Raw genomic sequence first — 14970 nt, 5'->3', positions numbered from 1 at the left:
TTCAATTTCACGGACCAATGGGAAAGAAAACAAAAATGGTGAGGGCTGAAATCGTGTTGCCAACATTTTATTTTGCCATGAGTATGCATTTGAGACAAACAGAAAAAGAATATCATTTTCTATCATTATCATTTCCTAAAAGGACATTTTAACATGAAAGCAAGCAAGGAAGTAATCTTACAGTAAATGACAGTCTTTTAAGTGGAATGCATTTTTAGAAAAACTTGCTACATTGTCCTTTTTCTCTTTTTGCCTGGGTCCAGTGAAGATCTCTACAAAGACATGTGAGAACCGCTGCCTTCAGAGCTCCATCTGTAACCTCTTACCAGTCGGCTTTGAGTGCCTTCTGTTACCTTCCTTTTGTAAAGGCTCTTTCTACCTGGCATTTCCTCCTCTCTCTCCAGCAGCTTCCAAAGACCTTTCCCTATGGCAGAGGCTTCACTGCCGTACTGGAGAGCCTTGATCGTCAATTCTGTGAGGCTGGATGTCAAAAGAGCTGGTGGTAGAGAAAGCCCAGCAGAGGCGGCAGCTGTTAGCTCTGAGGAAACAGAACAGCTGTTTGCTGTCGTCCCAGAGCTGTCTCATCATTTATTGTGCACAGAGGTGGCTTTACAGCCCTCCGTCCTTGCTCTCCTCCCCCAGCCCGGGAGAACCCGGTGCCTTTCATCTTGGTGCCATGACGCAAGATCTTTGCCATTTGTCTTGCTCTCCTTCAGGGCTTTCTACATGTTTGTGTGTGTGTGTGTGTGTGTGTGTGTGTTGGAGTCTGGAGTGTTTCAATGTCAGATACAAAATGCAGGTCTCCACAGAGCAAGGATTGCTACCTACGCTGTGGGCTTTGATTGGATTTTCTTTCTGAATTCCAAATAGAGCCTCTGCAAAACTGGGAAGACAATGAAGTGTCTGGTGTGGCTGGACTTTCCTCTCCCCACTCTCCATTTCGCGTCCATCTACCTTTTCTCCTGAGAGCTAGTGGCTTTGTGCTCCCATTTGCTTTTCCTCTAGAGGGCAGGTAATCTGATCAAACTGCTCAGAGTGAGGGGCTAAGAGCGTCATGTTCTCTCTCCCAGAGGTTCTTCCACACTGTGAAGAAGAAAGAGAGCTCAGCTTTGGAGTCTGAAAGAGTTAATTCCAGCACTGGCTGTAGATATTGCTATAGGACTTGGGCAATTGACATAGTTTCTCTGAGATTCTATTTCTTCATCAACAAAATGAGAAGGATAATATCTGTCTCACGGGCTTGATATCAAAATTAAATGTGATTGTGAGTAGTCAAAATCCTTTATAATCTGAAAAGTGTTTTGATTCTTTGTTAGTCTTTTCCCTGGGTTGTAAATAGTGGAAACCTACGTGAACTAGCTTGAGTAAGGCTGTTGGATTTGACCAAGCACCTGTCACATGAGGCAAGATTGAGGGGCTGTGGGAAATTAAGAGGTTCTCCTCCTCTACATATAGCAGATCCTTCAGTGTTCACCAGTTTCTGGTTCTGCTCTCCGTTATAGATGACTTCATATAACCCAATGAAGTTATACTTCCTAGCTGTCCTTCCTTCTGGGTGGAACTCTGTGACTGATTGTGTCCAGGGACTGTGGGAAGAGGTGACATATGCCTCTTTTAGGCCTGGTTGCAAAATGTCCCTTGTGATATTTTATATTCCCTCTCTTCAGTACTGGGATGGGATAGGATGAGACCAGGGGAACCTTGAAACCACAAGACTGTGCATCGTACTGTGTAGCGCCGAAGAGCTATATCCAGTCTCTTGGGACAAAACATGATGGAAGATATTACGAGAAAAAGAATGGAGAGATGTGTATGACCGGGTCACTTTGCTGTACAGCAGAAACTGGCACAACATTATAAACCAACTGCCCTTTAGTAATAGTAATACAAAGACTGCAGAGACACGAGACCCTTGATTTCACTTTTCAAACTCCTTTGAGAGAATTAAGTCCAGCCGGTATTGGGTACTGATCCGTGAACCAATCCACATGTGATATCTATAAGGATAAAGAGGAGGGGCAATTCCCAGAAAAGTGATGCTTAAACATCAACTCCAAACATGTCTTTTAGCACAGTTCTCTCTACTTGCTGTTAACATTAAAAAAAAAAAAGGCTCATGGGAAGAGAGGAGACATCTTCTTTCTTGTCTGTCCCCCGAAGCATGAGGCTCTGAGGCTGGCTTGACTTTTCAGTCATCAGGTGATGATAGACATAGACTTTTTGGGGCTGGTAGCCTTTCCCAACCTCCCTCGCACTGTGTTGGTTTCATGCAGCGCTATTGCCCATCCAGTGTTGTGAGGGGCTGTGTTAGGGGCTGCGTGTTCTGGCCCACGGTCCACACCAGGCATGATGACCACGCACACTTGCAGGAGGTGGTGAGTGGGACTCACTCTTTGGTACATTGGTTCTGAGCGGGGTGCACAAGGCTCTTGGTGAGAGGCTCTTTCTAGCCTGATCTCCCAGTGGGTTCTCTCCTGCGCTCCATCCACTAGCCTCTAACCAGGCTGAACCGCGAGCATTTCCCTGAAAGGCCCATGTTCTTTACAGTCTCAGTGGTTGGTTTATGCGTTCCGCTCTGCTTTAAATATCCCTTTTATCTGCAGAGAATCCTGCCTCTTGTCAGGACTCAGTTCCAATACACCCACCAGGACTAGCATTGGTGTTAGGCCATCTCTCATTCCTGCTCCATTATAAAAACTAAGTATGTTTTGTTTTTTTTAAAGTGTTTCCTCTCTCATTGTCTAAAAATGTTAATGTTTCAAAGTTTGGGAAGTCCAAATGAGCACAAAAAAGAAAATAAAAATCTTCCATTATGGGAGTTCCCATTGTGACATCGCAGTAGTGAACCCAACTAGTATCCACAAGAATGGCCTCACTCGGTGGACTAGGGTGTGTCATTTCCATGAGCTGGGGAGTAGGCTGGCAGCTGCAGCTCCGATTCATCTCCTCGTCTGGGAATTTTCATATACTGCAGGTGCAGCCCTAAAAAGCAAAAACAACAACCAAAAAACCCAAACTCCCTTTATCCTAAGCTTTGGGGAGAAATGTGGGCGGCACACACACATAACACGTGTACATAAGCATGTATTTTCCAAAAAAAAAATTTGCTTTTGTACTTGCTTTCCCTCTTAATAAGTATATCATGAAGAGTTTCCTGTTCATCTATAATACAAGTTTTAATGACTATATAATAACTTGTGGATGTCCCATAATTTTCTTGACCACACTTATTGTTAAATGCTTTTTAACAAAAGCTTATCAGATGAATAAATACCTACATATACATGTGCCTCTGCATGGTTTGGTGTATGTTTTATGGTCATAAGTAAGAAGAGGTGGGAGAGTGGTTCGTGGTACGGTTGACCTCTAGAGACTAGAGAGCTGTGGGGTAGAACCTCCGAGCCTCTTGGGAACAGAATAAGAGATTTTCCCAGGGTCACTCAGCTTACTTTTCTATTAGTTCAGTGTATTTTCCATTGGCTACTTTTGAATCCGTTTTATAATGGCCATTACAATGCCATCCTTATTTAAACCAAAAGAGCTTTCACGGGCTATATATAGAAAAAAAAAAAAATCCGTCACCTGGAGAAATAAAGCAGCTCAGGTATCAGTGACAGGATCATTCACTTTGACAGAGGTCCTTATGTATGAGTCGTTATATAATGATTATGAGAAGGAATTTGCAGTTAGAAGACATTTGCATGGTCTCCTAAGGCTAGAGTTACAGAACTCTGGAGAGCAGTAGAAAGAACTATCACCCTACTCTTGAAGAATTAATATTGTGTGTCATCAGTTTGAATCCCAGTGTTTATGGGAACTGAAGAATAAGGATGTGTAGAGGGGGCTGCTCGACGCTTCTGATCATGCAAGGCTTGGAAGGTGGTCTTACAAACCCAGGACATAGAAGGAGAAAAGTGCCCTGTTTTTAAACTTCATGATGAAAAATTAAAAAAGGGGTTTGTTTCTTTTTCTTTGTTTAGGGACAGAAGTTAAGAACTACCTTCTATGGAGGCTTAAATAAATGAATCAGGCTTCCTTTTTTTATGTGGTTAATGGTATCCATCAGCATAGTAATCTATCAGCATCATCTCCAAGGCGATGAGTAACTATGCCCCCTTTGGGCCATCAATAACCAACTACCTGGATGTGTTGACATAACCAGCCTTCATGTGAAACCCGTTACTTAGATTTGCAATTATTGATAATGCCATTAAATTGACTTTTATAGTAATTTATCTAAATCTAACAGCTTATACTTGGTCTGCTTTTTTTTTTTTTTTTTTTTTTTAATCTTAGGGAATGAGTGCATGAAATCACTCTTCTTAGCTTTACTGGATTTTTCAGTAATTAAACATTGAAATGACTTTTGCATGAAGGAGACATGGGCTGTTCAAAGGCTGTGTAATTGGTTATGAAATCGTATAATTGATTGCAAAATTCTATAATCCTCCATCATCTAGACATGAGAGCAATCACTGAGAAGCTGATAGGAATTACGAAGCCAATTATGAAACGTTTAGTGTTACAACTCAGGCACTCAGGTGTGGGAAGAGATTATAGAAGTGTGCTGGTAAGAACAGAGCCACATGCCTCTGCCACCAAAGACCTCTTCCCACCAAAGACCTCTCCCTGCCTCACCCACACATGAGCCTCTGAGTGTGGGTAGAAGTCCCGGGAGCCCCGGCCTGGCCTGCTCACTCTGTAATAAGGTTCAGAGGGGGAGGATGAGCTTCCGCTTGACGTCATGGACAGACTGTGTGTCCCTCCTCCTACCCCCCCACCCCCAAATTCATACGTTGAAGCCCTAACCTCCAATGTCATGGTGTTTGGAGAAGGGGCCTTTGGATCAGGTGAGATCATGAACACGGGCCCTCATGATGGGACTGGTGTCCTTAGAAGAAGAGGGAGAAACAACAGCACTGTCCTTAAAGCATCCAGGTCACGGAGTTCCCGTCGTGGCGCAGTGGTTAACAAATCCGACTAGGCACCATGAGGTTGCGGGTTCGATCCCTGGCCTCGCTCAGTGGGTTAAGGATCTGGCGTCGCCCGTGAGCGGTGGTGTAGGTCGAAGATTCAGCTCGGATCCTGCGTGGCTGCGGCTGTGCTGTAGACTGGCGGCTACAGCTCCGATTGGACCCCTAGCCTGGGAACCTCCATATGCCTCGGGAGCGGCCCTAGAAAAGGCGAAAAGACAAAAAGAAAAAAAAAGGCATAGAGGTGAGCAGTGTCAACTCTAAGCACGTTGTCGTGCAACAGCTCTTTAGAACATTCTCACCTTTAAAATGGAAGCTCCCCAATCTCGCCTCCCCAGCAGCTCCTGGTAATGACATTCTACTTTCAGTTTGTCTGCATTTGACGACTTTAGACCCCCATCAGGTAAGTGGAATCACAGAGTCTTCTGTTCTGTGATTGGCTGATGTCGCTTAGCGTATTATCCTCCAAGTTCCTCTGTGTCGTAGTGTGCGACAGGATTTCCTCCTTTTTTTTTTTTTTTGGCTGTGCCCACGGCGGTCCCCAGAGCAGAGATGGAACTGGCGCTACAACAGCAACAACACCGGACCCCTCAGCACTAGGCCACCAGGGAACTCCAAGGATTTCCTCCTTTTTTAAGGCTGAATAATATGCCATTGTGTATAAACATCACAGTTTGTTTGTCCATTCCTCTGCCATTGGACAGTTGGGTTGCTTTCTCCTCTTGGCTGTTGTGAATAGTGCTGCCACCAACCCAGGTGTGTACATATCTCTTAGAGATCCTGTTTTCAATTCTCCTGGATCTACGCCCAGAAGTAGAGTTGCTGGATCCTATGGCAGTTTTATTTATACGTCTCTGAGAATCTTCTCTACTATTTCCCACAGCAGCTGAACCATCTTCCATTCCCTCTAACTGTGCCCAATGCTTCCAATTTCTCCCCATCCTCACCAGCCCTTGGTATTTTCTGTGTTTTGGGTAGTTGCCATTTCATGAAGGTAAGGTGGTATCTCATTGCCCTTTTGACTTGGATTTTCCTCATGATTAGTGACCTCGAGCATCTTGTCATATGCTTGTTGGACATGTGTGTATCTTCTTTGGAGAAATATCTCTTCAAGTCCTTTGCCCTTTTTTTCTTTCTTGAATGTATTTAAACTTTTTAAAATGTAACTTTTAAAGGTTCAAATCCATTTACAGTTATTCCAGAATATTGGCTATCTTCCCCATGTTGCACAAGGTATCTTTGAGCCTGTCTTACACCCAATAGTTTGTCCCTCCCACTTCCCTGCTCCTATATTGCCCCTTCCCACTCCTCCTGGTAACCACTCGTTTATTCTGTACATCTGTGAGTCTGCTTCTTCATTGTTACAGTCGCTAGTTTGTTGTATTTTTCAGGTTCCACATATAAGCGATATCATAAAGTATTTGCTTTTATCTGTCTGACTTAATTTCACTTAGCATAATGCCCTCCAAGTCCATACATGTTGCTGTGAACAGCATTGTTTCAGTCTTTTTTATGGCCAAGTAATATTCCGTTATATATATATCTATATATCTATATATATATATATCTCACCTCTTCTTTAACCATTCATCTATTGATGGACACTTAGCTTGCTTCCATATCTTGGCAATTGTAAATAATGCTGCTATGAACACTGGTTTGCATGTATCTTTTTGAATTAGACATTCATCTATCTTCTTTGGAGAAACATCTGTTCAAGGGCTTTGCCCATTTTTTTAAACAAACTGGGCTATTTGTTTCTCTTGTTGTTAAGTTTCAGGAGTTCTTTGTACATTCTGTATATGAGCCCCCTATCAGATATACGGCAACGATTTTCTCCCCTTCTGTACGTTGCCTTTTCACTCTGTTGGTTGTTTCTCTGGCTGCAGAGACTTTAAGTCTGAGGTAGTCCCATTCGTCTCATTTTGCTGCTGTGGCTTGTGCTTTCGGTGTCCTAGGAGGCAGCTCTCGAGGTGATTACATCGCAGTGACTAGAGTTAGAGTCAAGCCTCCCTGAAGCTCGCCCTCACCTACGACAATGTTGGGCACATGCCTTCTGTGCTCCAATTCGGGACGGCAGGCAGGTTTATTCTTTCCTTACTGACTTTCTGCCTCCTTTTTCTGCCATCCTTACCTTCAGGGCCTGTTACCACCGGTTAACCGAGACCTTCGTGGCTTGAGTTTCCATTAGATGGCGTCTGAAGGGCAGAAATGTGGTTTAGGGATTTTAGGAAATGAGAAGGGGAGTCTTCTGGCAATTCGAGCCCTGGGAGTGTGTTTTTCTCCCAACTCGATGCCCTTTCTGCTGCTCTACGTTTCCTCTGGGCACCCACAGTTGAACGGCCCTCTCTTCTCTTGACGTCTGCAGCTTCTCAATGACGCTGCTCTCCCGCCCTGCCCCCCGCGAGGAAGAGAGCACGAGCTTAGGGCATCTTTCTTATCCTTCTTTGACAGGGAGCAGTCGGAGCTTCTGAAAATCCTGAGGAACATGTTCAAATGCTGCCCTTCCCACCTGCTCTTTAGGACGAGTAAAGCAAGACCACTGAAGAAAGGCTCACGGGGTAGGTGGGTTCTCAGACTGAGGGAAGGAGACCTGCTGGCACATTCCCATAGTCAGGTAAGATGGGCATTTTCTTCATTTTTCGGACGAACCACGACCGGCCACTTGCAGAGCTGGGCTCGGGCTTAAGCTGATGCAATGGCCCCGCTCGAAACTCCCTCCCACACCACCGCCCCTGAGCCACTGAGCACCCAAGTGAGAAAAGGGGTTTGGGGACACTTATCATGACTAACAGGTTTTTTGTTTGTTTGCTTGTTGTTGTTTTTTTTGCCTTTTGTCCTTTTAGGGCCGCACCCACGGCATATGGAGGTTCCCAGGCTAGGGGTCTAATTGGCACTACAGCTGCCGGCCTGCACCACAGCCACAGCCACGCCAGATCAGAGCTGCATCTATGACCTACATCACAGTTCACGGCAACACCGGATCCTTAACCCACTGAGCAAGGCCAGGGATCAAACCCACATCCTCATGGATACTAGTGGGATTTGTTTCTGCTGCGCCACAACGGGAACTCCCCTGACTAACAGTTATTGAATGAAGGCCTCCTACATATCAAACATAGCACCCTAAATCCTCACAACAACCCCATTCAATTAGCCCATTTTATAGATGAGGAAACTGAGGTGCCAAGGAATTTATTTGCTTGCCCAAAGTCACATGGCTTTTAAGCGGTGGGGAGGAATGTCAATCTAGGTGGGTTTCCAGAGCCTGGTCTTTTAACTACTGTCTTCCCCTGGGTGAAGGGAGGCCCTCCCCCACATTCTTGAAATGTTCCTGCAGCTGTTTGTCCCGGGGGGGGGGGGGTGCGGACCACCTGGGCTGAGAGCCACCTCTGTACAGTTATCTGTCAGTCCTGGGCTCCTAGGAACACAGAGAAGAGGCGGTGATGACATTCAGGCTCCAGATGGTCCCTGGCTTTGCTGCAGGAAATGTCCAGACAGCCACCCGATCGCTTGCTGACAGTTTCTCTTAGGCATATCGTGTGTTAAAGCCGGAGTGGAGGACCCGCTACGGGATACGCAGGATTCAGTGCAAACCGAAAGTGCAGGCCCCTCTGTTCAAAAGCGCCAATACAATTGTTGAAACATAAAGCTTTTCCTGGAGTTCCTACTGCGGCACAGGGGGTTAAGGATCTGGCTTGCTGCAGCTGTGGCTCAGATTGGATCCCTGGCCTTAGAAGTTCCATATGTTACAGGTGCAGCTGAAAAAAAAAAAGAAAAGAAAAAAAGAAAGCCTTTTCTTTTCTTTTCCGGTCTCTTACAATTCGTCGTGATATTTTTATTTGCTATTGAATGTTGTTCTAAGTAAAGAAAAATTTTAAATGTTAAACCATTAGCATAAATCTTGCCATTCCTCTTTACACTGTGCAGTGCCATTTTTAAATGCAAATATCAGAGCATTTAATTCATATGTGGAATCACAGAAATCACATCGCTTGTATTTTGTACCTCTTATAAGCATGTGTTAGCGTTCTTATCATAACTGTGGAAATGCTACACAAAACTAAATTAACTCAACTGTTTTTTATTTTGCTTCTTTTTTTCTTTTTTTTCCTTGTTAGGGACTCATCTGTGGCATATGGAGGTTCCCAGGCTAGGGGTCCAATACAAGCTGTAGCCAATGGCCTACACCACAGCCACAGCAATGCCAGATCTGAGCCACATCTGTGACCTACACCCATAGCTCTCGGCAACGCCGGATCCTTGACCCGCTGAGCAAGGACAGGGATTGAACCTGCATCCTCATAGATACTAGTCAGATTCATTTTTGCCGGGCCATGATGGGAACTCCTTTATTTTGCTTCTTCACATGTACACTTTCTATCCACACTCTATGGAAGCCGGCAACATTCATGATGCTACATTTGCTTGGTCTCACTAAATTTCCACGCGTTGTGGGTTTGCAGCTGTGTGTGGATGAGACAGCCAGGACATGTGAGCACACATGCTGGGCGTCTCTCCCCTGCTGACATCCACACTCCATGGTCCCAGTAGATTTCACTTACAAAACAAAAGTTCGAAGATGATATTATTATGAATTTCAAGAAGGTGACAGTAGAGCATTAAACCAAGTGTGGGTCCCTTCTGAGTACAGCACAGGGTGGCATGTGACTGTCCGTCTCACGCTCAGGAAGCCAGCTCTGCTCGAAAGGACTTCAGGGCTTCACTGAAGTGCATCCTTTTGCTTCAGTGGGAAGGAGGGGCCAGAGCGAGGGAACTTCCGGCCCCTCCTACATCACCCAGGATTAGGTCTGTCTTGAGCCTCTAATGGAAATGTATGACATTTCTAATTATCCAACTCTAAAATGCAGAGCTGGAAAGGGAATTAAACATCTTTTAGTGATTTCTCTCCTTTTTTAAAAAATAAATTGAAGCCTATGTTTTAAAATATAGCAAAACACGTAGAACTAAAATGAACATCAATTCAGAACCAATCACTGGTAACATTTTGTCTTTTCAAAGTCTTTTTTTTTTTTTTTTTTACAACATTCAGGATATTTTTATTGCCAGAACCGAGGTACAGCCTGCTCAAAGCCCCACGAGGGGGTCTACCACTCAGGAACAAAGGGAGAGACAGATGCCAGGTAGGAATGCAACAGAGAAAGTCCCACTCCACAGAAACCTTGGAGGGGAACAGCACAGTCCAGCCTGACTGTGGCTGTCATCCATCTGGAGACCACTGCCACCAAGGCAGATCCAGAAAAATCTTTGTTTTTAAACTGAGCAGGATGAAGTACTCTTCATCCTCCACCTGCAATCAAATTCCACCCTCTCTTTAGACGCTGCAATTAATGTGAATTTGGTATAAAGTCTTCTAAGCCATTTAAAAAGCACTTTTACATGCTATATAGTGGCCATAAACAAGACAGATGGTTCTGTACCAATGCTTGTTTTTTATCTCTTGAGATTTATACAGTGGTATCTTATAATACATACATATTAGTCTGCCGCTTGCTTTTATCTGCATGCAACGTATGTTTGAGATCCAGCTTAAGCATAAATACTAGTTTACTCTTGTTAAATATTATAGTGCATGCTATGAATCTGGCACATTTTATTTATTCACTACCCTGGAGGATGTCCAGTTGTTTCCAGTAGTTCGCTGTTGTAAACAGTTCTGCTGTGGACATGTTTTGTGTGGAAGCTCTGTGCACACGTGAGAGCATTTCTCTAGGACGGAATGTCGTGCCATGTGCCAAATTGCTCGCCGAAGAGATTGCACTAATGTCCTGTCTTGTTTGTTGGCTGCGTGTGAGGCTGTGTTTGTTGAGTGCTGGAGGGTGTCAGATTTTTTTTCATTCTTTTCCTACACATTTTATAGACTCCGAAAACCTCAGAACTTTGGCAGAAACAGTTCCAGAAACTAGGACTCCTGCTTCCCAACCCAGGAGTCCGTTTAAATATTAACCGTTTGTGTTCTTTTACCTCTACTTTTTCAGAAGTTTTAGAGACATCTTAAGGTCAGAACGTTGTGGCCCTGGAGTTTGGCTTTTGCCCTGACGCCCCTCTCCCACCCCAGATCTGGTGTTGGGGTGATGCACCTGGTCTTATCCTCCATTTCAAAAGCCTCCTGGGGGAGTTCCCCTCATGGCGCAGTGGTTAACGAATCCGACTGGGAACCATGAGGCTGCGGGTTCGGTCCCTGCCCTTGCTCAGTGGGTTAACGATCCGGCGTTGCCGTGAGCTGTGGTGTAGGTTGCAGACGCGGCTCGGATCCCGCGTTGCTGTGGCTCTGGCATAGGCTGGCAGCTACAGCTCCAATTCAACCCCTAGCCTGGGAACCTCCACATGCCGCGGGAGCGGCCCAAGAAATAGCAAAAAGACAAAAAACAAAACAAAACAAAACAAAACCAAAAAACCCAAAAGCCTCCTGGAAGACACGGCTGCTTCGCTTGCTCTGTTTTTCTGTGTATGAGGAGTGGAGCGAGCGTGAGGGTAAAAGTCTCTACTGTTATTCGGAGGGTCTGGGGCACTTTCAGACAAGGCTAGAGAGAACATTCAAGGAATAGTTGAATTTAGAAATTTTATCGGAATAGGCACAGGGGTTATGAACACAATCAAGGGGAAAAATGGTTTGGATAGAGATGCTGCTGAGCAGTTCAAACCGGCTGATGCAATTCTGCCGGGATAAACCCGGGCTGCGCTTTCATGGATCCACATACGTACGTCTGTACAAATCGTGGATCACACTACAGACCTTGTCGTTGAAAGATACTATACATGCAAAGAAGCCTGCCTTCCTTTGCCATGTCCCAGAGGACTTTCGGTTGGCTGAACGGATGGAAGGGCTAGGTATTCATTCACGGAAGTTTATAGGTGTGAATTAAAGCTTAAGTCTTTCCCCGGAGGAATGCTGGCCTGGAATTAGGCTCTGCATTTATGAATAATGCAGAGAGATGCCAAGGAAAAGGGCAGCATGATAGGTGGGTCTCCATGTAGCCACATGCCACCAAGCTCTCCTTCACTTGCCCCAGACCTGGCTTTGTTTACTTGCTCATTAATTAACCTTTAAGACTTAGCATTCTCCTCTGAAAATGAGGATACTCATAACTCTGACTTCACAGGACTGTTGGGATAATTAAAAGAGATGCTGCGTTTGGAGTGCCGAGCATATAGGAAGCCCTTGATGGATGCCAGCTCTTCTTCTTCTTAGTTTCTCCCCTTTCTGAATTCTTAAAAGGCTCTGGGTGGAGTGCCTCATCATTTAGTAGCTAATAGCCTCCTGTCTTATATAGTCTGCCACTGTTTCTTCTAAGTTAATTGTATCTCTTTTATGCATCGTAAGACAGTATCTGATGAAGAAGATACTGTCTTAGTAACATCGAAACCCACCTCTTTACAAAATGTGTCCAGAGATATTCTCTTACATGTCTCTAGAATCTCCTGCCTGCCCAGCCCAGGGCTGAACACAGACCAGGCGGTCTATGTGTATTGATGGATTGATAGCTTTTTGTCAGAAAGATGAATTTCCTCCAGGAGTTACCACAATGATTGTGAATCAAAGAGCTTCCCTTTGAAGAAAGAGCACCGTGCATTTTTAAAACATCCTAAAAGAAAGCGTCTCATCTTGAGAATCCTTTTTTTGAGTCTACTAGATTAAATACAAAATGATTATTAATCTTTTTGTATGGGAGCACTCTGGCGAAGTTAAAAAGTACCTGTGGCTCACCGCCCCTTTTTGAAGAGGAAAACACGATACCGTAAAGGTTCGCGGAGCCCATTGCTAAGCAACGAAACCAGGTCTGGACTGCACAGGAGTGAAAATGCTTTGTTCAGTATGATGGAGAATTATTCAATGGAAAATGCTTAATAGAATCTTACCTGCAGCTATAACACTCATTATTTGTCAAAGCGCTAATCAGCGATTGATGATAACTTTTCATGGGAATCTCTGACAATAACTCAGTTCTGTTCTCTCAGTGAAAGAGTTCAAGGAGAAAATGTTGAATATTTATTTTTGTGGAAGACGTGGATCTGGCATCTGGATTTGAAGTCACCATTTCCTCTATTCTAGGAATAATCCAGGATTTTAAAAAATCCATCTCAATGGCAATACTGCTTAATCTTTTTTTTTTTTTTTTTGTCTTTTTGCCATTTCTTGGGCATATGGAGGTTCCCAGGCTAGGGGTCGAATCAGAGCTGTAGCCACCGGCCTACACCAGAGCCACAGCAACTCGGGATCCAAGCCGCATCTGTGACCTACACCACAGCTCACGGCAACGCCGGATCGTTAACCCACTGAGCAAGGGCAGGGACCGAACCCGCCACCTCATGGTTCCTAGTTGGATTCGTTAACCACTGCGCCACAATGGGAACTCCCAATACTGGTTAATCTTGATGGAAATATGTTTATCCCATAATTTAAACAGTGGTGTCCAGAGAGCATCACCTGGGAACCCCTTCGACATGCAAATTCCTGACCCCCATCCCAGGACTCCTGAATCAGAGACACTGGGACCCAGTCAGGCCCTAGTGCTTTGCTTTCACCAGCTGTCCTGGTGATTCTGATGCTCTGTAAAGTTTGAGAACATAGAGGATCAGGATAACTGTGTGAAACACATAAAAAGAGACAGTGACAAGTTCAGTTCCATTTGGCACTAGTGGATCATCTTGAACCACTGCTGAACTGTGGTACCATTTGTGTGTGTGTGTGTGTGTGTGTGTGTGTGTGTGTGTTTTATTTATTTTATTATTACTACTCAATGAATTTATTACATTTATAGTTGTACAATGATCATCACAATCCAATTTTATAGGATTTCCATCCCACAACCCCAGCACATCTCCCTACCCCCCAAACTGTCTCCTTTGGAAACCGTAAATTTTTCTGTGATACCGTTTTGAACTGGGAAGACAATTATAGCTGTAACTCAGAAAGTAACTGCAGAGAAAGAAAGCACATGCGATCGAGGAAGAGTCTTCAAGGTATCCTTCAATTACTTCCTGCTGAAATTGCAGGCACCCATAAATGCCTTCCGCCAGTTGCATCTCTAAGAGTCAATTTTTGAAGAGTTTGTTTACCAAGCATATATAGTAATTTTTTTGGTTATTTTTGTCCCCAGAGACATTTAGGTGAAATGAGGTCCTTTGCATCTTACCTGAGAGATTGGTAGCCTGACATATTTTAAATAAAATAAAATCTAAAGTCGAGGAAAAAATATGTGCACATCAACATTACCTTGGAATAATTTTGAAAGTTTGAAATCCTAAGTATTAACTCAGGAAAAAAGGCTGAAAGAACCATTGCTCGGTTATGTATTGAGAACTAAATTTGGTAGATATTGTTGTTTCATTCTATCAGCTACAAGTCCTGCAGCCACGAGTCACTTTCCCTCGCTGTACCTCTTTTTTTACTTTTGTGACATAAGAGGTCATTTCTTAGTTCCTTTCCATTTCCAGAATTTTGTGATTGCGTAAATAATGTGCATTCTGTGAAACATCTCACATTTTTTTCCCAAAGAGATAACATATGCACTCGCTCACTTGAGCTTCATAAGAACCCAGCCCCCCCTTTTTTATACATTTTAAAAAAAATTTTATTGGAGTAGAGTTGACTTACAATGTTGTGTTAGTTTCAGGTTCAGAGCAATGTGAATCAGTTATGCATATATCCATTCCTCTTCAGCTTCTTTCCCCGTATAAGTTATTATACAGTATTGAGTAGATTTCCCTGTGCTATATAGTAGGTCCTGTTACCTATTTTATATAAAGCAGTGTGTATATATTAATCCCAAACTCGTAGTTTGTCCTTCCCTTCAGTGTTTCCCCTTTGGAAACCATAAGTTTGGTTTCAAAATCTTTGAGTCTGTTTCTCTTTTGTGAATAAGTTCTTTCGTATCATTTTTTATTAGATTGAGAACCCAGTCATTTTGTGCAGTAAAAGAAATGTTTAAATTTGGAGACCTGATCTCCGGAGGAGACCATTTGGGGGTGGGTG

At 43.9% G+C, this 14970-nt stretch overlaps 1 long non-coding RNA gene across 1 annotated transcript in view; it reads left to right on the top strand.

The window, feature by feature from the left end:
• LOC125131540 (uncharacterized) overlaps positions 1-14970 on the top strand; it is a 93828-nt gene that overhangs the window by 72329 nt on the left and 6529 nt on the right. Inside the window, exon 2 of the long non-coding RNA XR_007135961.1 lies at positions 7428-7590. This is a non-coding gene — a long non-coding RNA (uncharacterized LOC125131540). The remainder of the gene's footprint in view (positions 1-7427; positions 7591-14970) is intronic.

The sequence above is a fragment of the Phacochoerus africanus genome, chromosome 7 (assembly GCF_016906955.1).
Source record: "Phacochoerus africanus isolate WHEZ1 chromosome 7, ROS_Pafr_v1, whole genome shotgun sequence".
Taxonomy (NCBI): domain Eukaryota; kingdom Metazoa; phylum Chordata; class Mammalia; order Artiodactyla; family Suidae; genus Phacochoerus; species Phacochoerus africanus.
Note: the sequence above shows the minus strand (reverse complement) of the source record. Positions and strands in the feature narration are given on the sequence as shown.